The sequence below is a fragment of the Procambarus clarkii genome, chromosome 1 (assembly GCF_040958095.1).
Source record: "Procambarus clarkii isolate CNS0578487 chromosome 1, FALCON_Pclarkii_2.0, whole genome shotgun sequence".
Taxonomy (NCBI): Eukaryota; Metazoa; Arthropoda; class Malacostraca; order Decapoda; family Cambaridae; genus Procambarus; species Procambarus clarkii.
Window position 1 is genome coordinate 62,398,247 of NC_091150.1, and position 9,511 is coordinate 62,407,757.

Genomic DNA, 9,511 nt, shown 5'->3' on the forward strand with positions numbered 1-9,511 from the left:
GATTTACCAACGTGCATTCTATATTATTACTACCCATTACATAATCGAGTCAGCCTCCCAATAAATGAGTATGGGTATCCGTAGTTTACCTGTTATAAAACAACAGTTAATCTGATGTCATAAACATATTTGATAAATTTGCATCCATTATCGTTGTAGTACTGTCTCCCAGTGTAATATGTCTAGCATTAAAATCTTCCAGGTATATTGTCCCATGATTGTCTAGATCTGGTAGCAATGTTACATTGAGTTTCTGGCTTCTTTCATATACGTTGAGGAATGAGAAGTGACCTGCTGCAGTTTGTACATGAGATGGTACTGTGTGTTTACATTGTTTGACGTGCTCACAAATGCATGTGATAAATCACTTCTGATGTTAGTAGGCCTGTGGCGCTACTGGTTGAATAGGATACATACCCTCTGATCTTTGGTGAGGTTTTGTTTATCATGTTGAACTTGTTGGGCTCCTGTATAGCAATTATATATATGTTGTTACTGGTAACATGTGTAATTAGGTAATTCAGTCTTCTGTTGATACTACGAATGTTCCAACCGAGAAACAATGTTCCTTGTGTCAGCGGCAGCCATTGTGGTGGTGGTGTTCCTCAGCGGGACTGTTGGTCTCATTGGTGTCATCATCCCCCTTCCACAATGTGTTAATAAAAGACTGTACGACATAAGTAAGTAAGTAATTATCAAAAGAAGGCACCAAACCGGGAAGGCTATGTAGCACCATCAAATACGCAAAATAATCAGAGGGCGCTAAATATCACCAAGGATGCCAATACGAGAACAAAAACGCATAAGGCGAACAATATCAAAAGTATCCGAGTCACCAAGAATTCTATCGAGGGACAGGTGACCGCGAGGGGCGGTCGGAAAGCAAGACGCACGCTCGTCCTGGAAGTCAGGACATTCAAGAAGGACATGCACGACCGTAAGAGGGACAATGCAACTAGGACAATAAGGAGCAGGGCGGCGCTCCATCAAGTGACCATGGGTTAAGCGAGTATGGCCAATACGCAACCTCGCCAGAGCTGTTTCCCACCGCCGGTTACGGTGGAAGGAGGACGGCCACGAGGAAACACAACATTTAAGAGTACGTAGCTTGTTACCAGTAACAGACAACCAAGAAGCCTGCCAACGGGTAAGGACTGAGGAATGGATAACTGGGTAAAAGTCGGAATACGGAATGCCTTTACGAGAGATGGGACAAGAGCGGACAGCTTCCTTAGCGGCAGCATCCGCACGCTCATTTAAAGACACACCAATATGGCTGGGAACCCAACAAAACTCAACCGACTTAAATTTACTGTGAACGAGAAACAGCCAATGCTGGATCTCGACAACTACTGGATGAACCGGATTAAAGGACCCGAGAGCCATGAGGGCACTACGAGAGTCAACAACAACCACAAAGGAAGACTGACAACGAGAAAGCAGGAGACGAAGAGCATAGAGAATAGCATAAAGTTCTGCTGTAAAGATGCTAGTCTCCGGAGGCAAGCGACACATATAAGTGCGATCAGGAAAAACAACAGAGTAGCCAACACCGTCCGCTGACTTAGACCCATCGGTGAAGACAGAAACGGAGCGGGAGTGAGAAGAAAAGTGCTCGAGGAAAAGGCGTTTTAGAACAGTAGGAGGGGTAAAAGCTTTAGTGATACGGGTCAAGGAAGTACAAAACCGCGGAAGAGGGACCCTCCACGGGGGCAAAGAAGGAACAACACGAGGAGAAACATCAGAAATACGAACGGAGAGAGAATCCTGTAGGCGAGATAACCGGACAGAAAGAGGGAGGTGGTGAAGAGGAACAGGAACCGCAGGAGGGGTAAAAGTTAAAGCACGACAGAGGCGAGAGGAAGGATGTTGCAAGGACCGCGCAAGATAGCGAAGACAGTAGCGATCACGGCGGTCCTGGAGAGACAGGAAGCCAATGTCAACATACAAGCTAAGGATGGGAGTCGAACAAAAGGCACCAGAACTGAGGCGCAACCCAGTATGGTGCAAAGCATCAAGACGGCGAAGAGTAGAAGGAGAAGCAGACGAGTAAGCAGGGCAACCATAATCGAGCTTAGACAGGACGAGAGAGGAATGTAAAGCAAGGAGAGTGCGCCTATCTGCCCCCCAAGAAGTATGGGACAAGACCCGAAGGAGGGTAAGGGCCTTAGAGCACTCAACACGGAGGTAAGAGATATGGGGAGACCAAGACAAACGAGTGTCAAGGAATAACCCCAAAAGCTTCGCGGAATCTTTGTATTCGAGGGGATGACCATAAAGTGACAAAGAGGGACGAAGAACAACCCGTTTCCGCGTAAAAGTCATGGCACAAGTCTTAGAAGTAGAGAACTTGAAGCCATGACCTGTGGCCCAAGACGACACGGCATCAATTGCAAGTTGAAGCCGGCGTTGAAGGAGAGGCGAATCATCACCCTGACAACAAAGGGTAAGATCATCGACATAGAGAGCGGAGAAGACACCAGAAGAAAGAGAGGAAAGAAGACCATTGAGGGCAACAAGAAAAAGAGTAGTGCTCAGAACACTACCCTGGGGCACACCTTCGTATTGCTGAAAAGAGGGAGAGAGAGCGGTACCAAGGCGCACCCGAAAGGAACGACGAGAGAGGAAGCTGCGGAGAAAGAGAGGGAGATGACCACGAAGGCCAAAAGAATGAAGTTGAGATAGGATATGATAACGCCAAGTGGTGTCGTAAGCCTTTTCTAGGTCAAAAAGGACGGCAACAACGGAGGTCTTCGCAGCAAAAGCAGTACGAATATAGACCTCCAAGTTCACCAGGACATCTGTCGTGCTGCGGCACTTGCGGAAACCAAATTGAGAAGGGGAGAGGAGGTGATGGTGTTCCAGGAACCACAGCAGACGAACGTTAACCATACGTTCAAAGAGTTTGCAGACACAACTTGTGAGAGCAATAGGGCGAAAGTCCTTAGGGGAAGTACCCAGAGACCCCGGTTTGCGAACAGGGAGGACAACGGCATCGAGCCACTCCTCAGGGACTGACGACGACTCCCAGATCCGATTATACAGACTCAGTAAATACTGAGACGTGCTCGGAGGGATGTGGCGAAGCAACTCATAATGAATACCATCGGAGCCCGCCGCCGTAGAACCGCAGAGGGCCAGGGCAGAACGAAGTTCAGAGAGAGAGAAGGGATCATTATAGGGAAGCTGAAGATGAGTGCAGAAATCTAAAGGACGAGACTCAAGGACAGGTTTACGAAGAAGGAAAGATTGGGGAAGATGAAGACCAGAGCTAACAGAAGAAAAGTGGGAACCAAGTTCGGAAGCGACCTGCAACGGGTCCGCCACAAGAGTATCATGGAGGTGAAGGACCGGTGAAACATCGGGAACGAACTTACCCGCTATCTTGCGGATACGCTTCCAGATCTGGGCCAGAGGGGTCTCGGACGTAATTGTTGAGACATAAGATGCCCAACATTCACGTTTAGCCGTACGGATGGCCCTACGGGCCACCGCACTCGCTTTCCGAAAGAAAAGAAAAGAATCGGTCGTCTGCCTACGGCGGTGCCTCTTCCAGGCTGCACGCTTACAGCGGACAGCCCGAGCACAGTCCGTATTCCACCAGGGAACGCACTTCCGTGGACCCCGAGAGGAAGAGCGAGGAATAGAGCGGAGGGCAGCGTTGAAGACAGTGTCATGAAAAAGGAGGAGAGCGCGAGAGAGAGGCAGAAGGGAGAGGTCAGGGAGAGCAGCACTGAGGGTAAATAGGGTCCAGTCTGCCTTAGCAAACTGCCACCTAGGGAAAGAGAGGGAAGGGCGAAAAGAGAAAAATGAAACAAGGATGGGGAAATGATCACTTCCATGGAGGTCATCAAGAACCTGCCACGTGAAATCTAAGTAAAGAGAAGAAGAGCAGAGAGAAAGGTCAAGACAAGAAAGGGTGCGAGTCCGAGAGTCCAAATGAGTGGGCTCACCAGAATTCAGAAGAGACAGGGAAGAAGAGAGGAGAAACGGCTCAAAGAGGCGACCCCGGGTATTCGTCAGAACGTCACCCCAAAGAGAATGACGACAATTGAAGTCACCCAGCAGGAGCACAGGCTCCGGCAAGGAGTCCAGGAGGTTTTTCAAATCAGGAAGAGAGAGCGGGACACTCGGGGGGAGATAAATGGAACAAACTGTGTACCATTTCCCCACAAAGATACGAGCAGCAGAACAATGGAGAGGCGAAGGAAAAAGTAAAGGAACAAAGGGAACATCAGCCCGAATCAAAAGAGCAGAAGAATTAGAAGCCCCAGCAATGGCTGGGGGGGGGGGGAGAGAAAGGAATAGCCACGAAAACGACCAGGACGAGCACCAAGCATTGGCTCCTGGAGACAGACACAAAGGGGCGAAAACCGCGAAATCAGAAGTTGGAGTTCGAGGAAATTGGCGTAATAACCTCGAACGTTCCATTGAAGAATGGACAACGACGAGAAGAGAAAGGACAAAAACAGAGAACAAGGAAGAAACAAAGGCGAAAGAGCAACCGAGCACGTTAAAGAATATCAGGGTCGGGATCAGGGTCAGCAAAGTCAGGGTTAGGGGGCATGGGTAAACTGAGCAAAGACGGAGGGAAGGAAACGGGAGAACAGAGCAGAGGTGGGCGGGCAGGGTCTGGAGGAGGAGGAGGAAGAGGAGGAGACAACGGAGAGGAGCCGTCAAGGACAGCAGCAGCAGGGGGGGGAGTAGAAAGAGGGGAGCGCACCCCAGCAAGAGCAGCAACCGAAAGGGAAGCAGGGGCCAAAGAAACCTCCATAGCAGGAACAGGGGGCGCAAGCACTGAAACGGGAGGGGAAGGAGCAACAGAGCCAGGAGGAGGAGCTGAGGAAGAAAGCGAAGCCTTCTTACCCGCCGGGAAAGAGGAAGGAGAGGAGCCAGGCTTACGCTTCTGACTTAAAGAGACCGGTGTCCCAGCAACTACGTACCGGGCAACGGATTCCAGTGTCTCAACAGGAGAAGCCGAACGAGAGCACACACGACGGCCGTTAGGAGAGCGATGGACATCCGCCCGCACCGACAGGCGGTGGGGGAGAGCCAATAGATGGAGGAAGAGGATGGGAAGGAGGATCGGAGGGGGACGAGGAAGAAGACACAGAAGACACGACAGACCGGGTAGAAGGAAGGGGAACCCCAGACAGAGGACAAGGAGGAGGATCCTTCGGGAGAGAACCCAAAGGAACAGAGGAGGGGGCAGTGGGCGCATCAGGGTCCAAGGCCCGGAAACGGTTGTGAGTCTGAGGAAGGCGGGAAGGACGAAGAGAGGAAGAGCGCAACACGCGAGCATAAGAGATATTAGCATAAGGCGGGAGCCGGCGAACCTGGCGCCTCGCCTCAGGAAAAGATAAACGCTCCCGGTGCTTCAGGTTGAGGACGGCTGCCTCAAGCTTGTAATGGACACACGCACGGGAGAAGGTAGGATGGGCCTCACCGCAGTTGAGGCAACGAGCCTGGGGAGAAGTGCACTCCGACTTAGAGTGACCTTCGCCACCACACAAAGGACAGAGAGAGACAGTCCCGGAGCAGCGGAGGGCACCATGCCCAAACCTCCAGCACTTGTTGCAGAGCCGAGGAGAAGGAATGTACTCCTGGACAGAGCACCTGGCACCAGCAAGAATGACAGAGGGTGGAAGTGTCCTACCATCAAAGGTAATCTTCACAACCCGGAGGGGTTGACGGCGACTACCACGAGGGGGACGAGTAAACGTGTCCACCTGGAGAATAGAATGGCCCTGGGCAGCGAGGATATGGCCAATATCGTCGTGGCAGTTGCGCAGGTCCCGAACACCGGTCGCAACATGGGGCGGGAGCAAAATAGTGCCAACACTGGCATTCAACTGAGCGTTCTTCGAGACCCGAACGGGGGTCTCGCCAAGGCAGGATAAGGCAGCCAAGCGGGAAGCAGCATCCTGAGAAGGAGCAGCAACGACACGCGTACCGAGACGAGTGGGGTTGAAAGTAATGGAGGCATCCACGGAATCAATGAGATGTCGATGAAGGGAGAAATCGTCAGGAGGCGCAGAATCAAGAGGGAGGAGATCAAAATATTTGGCCCACGAAGCGGGACCAAACAAGGCTTGATAGGTAGCAGAACTGGAAGGAATCGAGCGAGGGCGGCCGTGACGAGGACGGCGGTGAGAACCCCCAGAGAGAGAGGGGTTAAAAGGCGCAGTAGTTACAACTAGAGAAGGAGCCGCGCCAGGGGACGAGGTAGTCACCACTGGGGGCTTGGGGCTCGACCCAACCACAGAGGAGGGAGGGGAGCCAGGGGAAGGAGTCAGAGAGGCCAAAGGAGGAGCAAGGTCGGGGCCCAATGCAGCGGAGGCTACAGAGCCCGGTCTTCCAATACGGACCAACTCGGGGGCTTGGTCGCCCACCCCACGAGCCTGAGAAGGTAAGCCAGAAGCAGCCGAAACAGGGGTTATCATCTTGACGAAATGAAGAATTCACTCACGAATGTGCCCCCACACCCACCATGGAGCCACAATTAGAGGCAGGACACCCAACAAGAAGCTATCGCCGATCTTGTCGGGGCCTCCTAGGGGTGCGTCGTGAGTATACGCCCCACAAACGCCACCTTAAGAAACCGACAGTCCGTCGAGATCGGGTTCAGTGACGAAGTGGGGATTGACAATAAAAGGTTCCCCTCGCTCTCGACGTCGGGTACTGCAGTTCTACGGGTGCATGAGTATGCCTCCTCAAGCACCCGGGCGTCAAAATAGAAGAAGTCCATGGAAGAACCAGAACGAGCAAAAGGTCGGCAGGAAACGGCAAGCAGATAGGAGAAGAGGGGGGAGAAAAACGAAACAGAAGGAAAAGGAAAAGATGCCCAGCAAAATTGGAGAGGACGGCAGCAGGAGCACAAGGCTAGAAAAGGACAGAGGACTGTCCCAAGGAGCATCACACTCCGGCAGCCGCCCACTAAGCCCCCACACGGCGACAACGAGCTGAGCGGGGAGGGGGCTACAACTCTTAAATAAATTAACCACAACACAAGCCTACCAACTAGCTGTCGCTAGGCCACAATCACCTAACCACAGTGGTACACTAGTCAACTTAAGACTGGCTATAAAGTCATGAACATTGTCGGTAGTGACTTAATAACAAAGTGGCGTATAGTCATCTATCCTGCCCTTAGAAAGTCCCCACAGGACTGACAAATGACAGTCTAAACTTGCCTTCAGAAAACTTAAGTCGCATCTGAGCCAGCAAACGGCAAAGTCTAGACTCTTCGTAAATGGACTTTTTAAAAGTCCACAACGACTTGGCAAAAAGAAAAGTCTATTACAAGTCTTCGAAACGTTAGTTCCAATGTCTGGTAACGTGACAGTCAGAATTTCTTCTCAAAAGTCGAAGTCCCCCCAAATCAGGAAAATTTGATTAAGTCCAAAAAATCACAGAATTTCTCCATGTCCACAAGCAGTTAAAGGACAAAGTACCCACACTGCTTAATTACGAATATGTCACCTACCACAGTTACAAATATATCCGATGGTGAAACACACTGATTATCCATAATAATAATAATACTTCGTACAAAAATACCGGTAAGAAATCCACACAGTATATATACAAATATCTAGGGAGGTGACACCGCGTGTGCTTCCCTCTCCCCCACCCAGAGACCAGTGAACAACCTGCCTCTGGCCACCTGGTGTAACAACACAGGTACCAACATTGCACTATTATATAACCTCCAAAATCGAGTCCAGAAATAATTACTTAAAGTATATCACAAGCCTCTGGAACATACCCAGATGTTCACTGCACAAGAATAGAGTGCACACAGTATAATATCATACATACATATATACACAACAAGATGGATACCAACCTCACAAGTTGGCTACACTTTAACACTGAAAGGCACGGAGAGGGGGGGAGGGGGGCAATGACAGTAGTTTCGCCGGCCGGCCTAAACGGATAGTTAACACTTACTCAACAACACGTAGATAGATACAATAATAATATATAAAAAATTACATATAGTAGCTTACACGGCATAGCATCATACAAAATACAATGCCATTTTACTATAAATGACACAAACGTTGCATGGTAAATAATGACAACTAATGTATATTGACACTAGAGAATGACTACAGCGTATATAGTCATGACTGGTATATGCTGTGTCACGACACTGTACAATATTTTGTCCTGGTAAGTGACGTGAGTGGTACCTTGGACGCCAAGAGGCAGTCCGCCAGGAGTGGCCAGAAGGGCAGTCTTGGACCCAAGAATTGTTTTGGTGGGAACACGTAGTGAATGGTCGTTGGAGACAGTGGTAGTCAGTGAGCTTTTTTTTTTTTTTTTTTTTTTTTTTTTTTTTTTATAAAAGAAATATACAAAGTATAGCACAAGATACAAGACATGAACAGAAGAACAAGAACATAACAAAACATAAGTAGAAACACAGGCATAAAAGAACAATGCAGTACAAGACCCTAGAAACTCCAGGGACAAAAGACCGAATACAAAATTAAACAGAATAATGGACATACAACAAACGGACGCATACGGTCATGGAAAGACACAACAACCATACACAGAATACACCAGACACGCATACATATACAAAATTAGATTATTATAAAAGAAATACACAATACACAAACCAGACAATAGAAAACAAATCATACATACATACAGGACAAACATAGCAAAGTGCGCAAACACGGATGCAAACGAAACATACACAACAAAAAACCAAGAAAGAAAACACACAAAATAAGGCACAAGAAGAAAACCCCGAAACGGGCACTGGAAGGGCACACACCCACACACACCAACAAACAGAATGTTACAAATAAATATCACGACATAAATAACATAAAACACAACACAAACACACACATCAAGTGCATTACACAAAACAGACAAGAAAACAAGCCATGCAGGGGCAAGAACAATACCCACACCACCCACACGCACAGACAAGATCACCCACCTGTGCACGCAGGCACCGGGGAAACATTACGCACAATACAGACAGAAACCAAACACACCAATAAACCAATCACTCATACTTCTCCGGGTACTCCCGAGCAGGAAACCGTAAACAATAAGCCTCCCAAACAAGTTGGAGACCGTCAGAAATCGGACACCCAGGAGTCGCAGTAGGCCGAGGCATCGAATTCGGCACTCCCGAGACAAAACACTGCGCACTTGGAACCCAGATGGTACAAGGGCACCAAGGAACAGGACGCACTGAGTCAGTACACTGAAAAGTCACAGTTGCCGTAGATCCGTCGAGCACCTCTCCGGTCGAGAGGACAAAAGGGACAGGTTTCCCCCGAGGACGCTGGGCACACGGGCGCACACTGGGAAGCACATCTGACTGCACTGCAGGCCGCACACTGGCCCGCCCACTAGGGCGTGCACACCGTTGGGTGTCAGGAACCGCACCGAGACCCGCGGAGGGTGTCTCCGCAAGGGCCCTAGAGCCCCCACCAACTGGAACAGGAGCAGAGGCTCCCCGCTTCACATCCTTCGT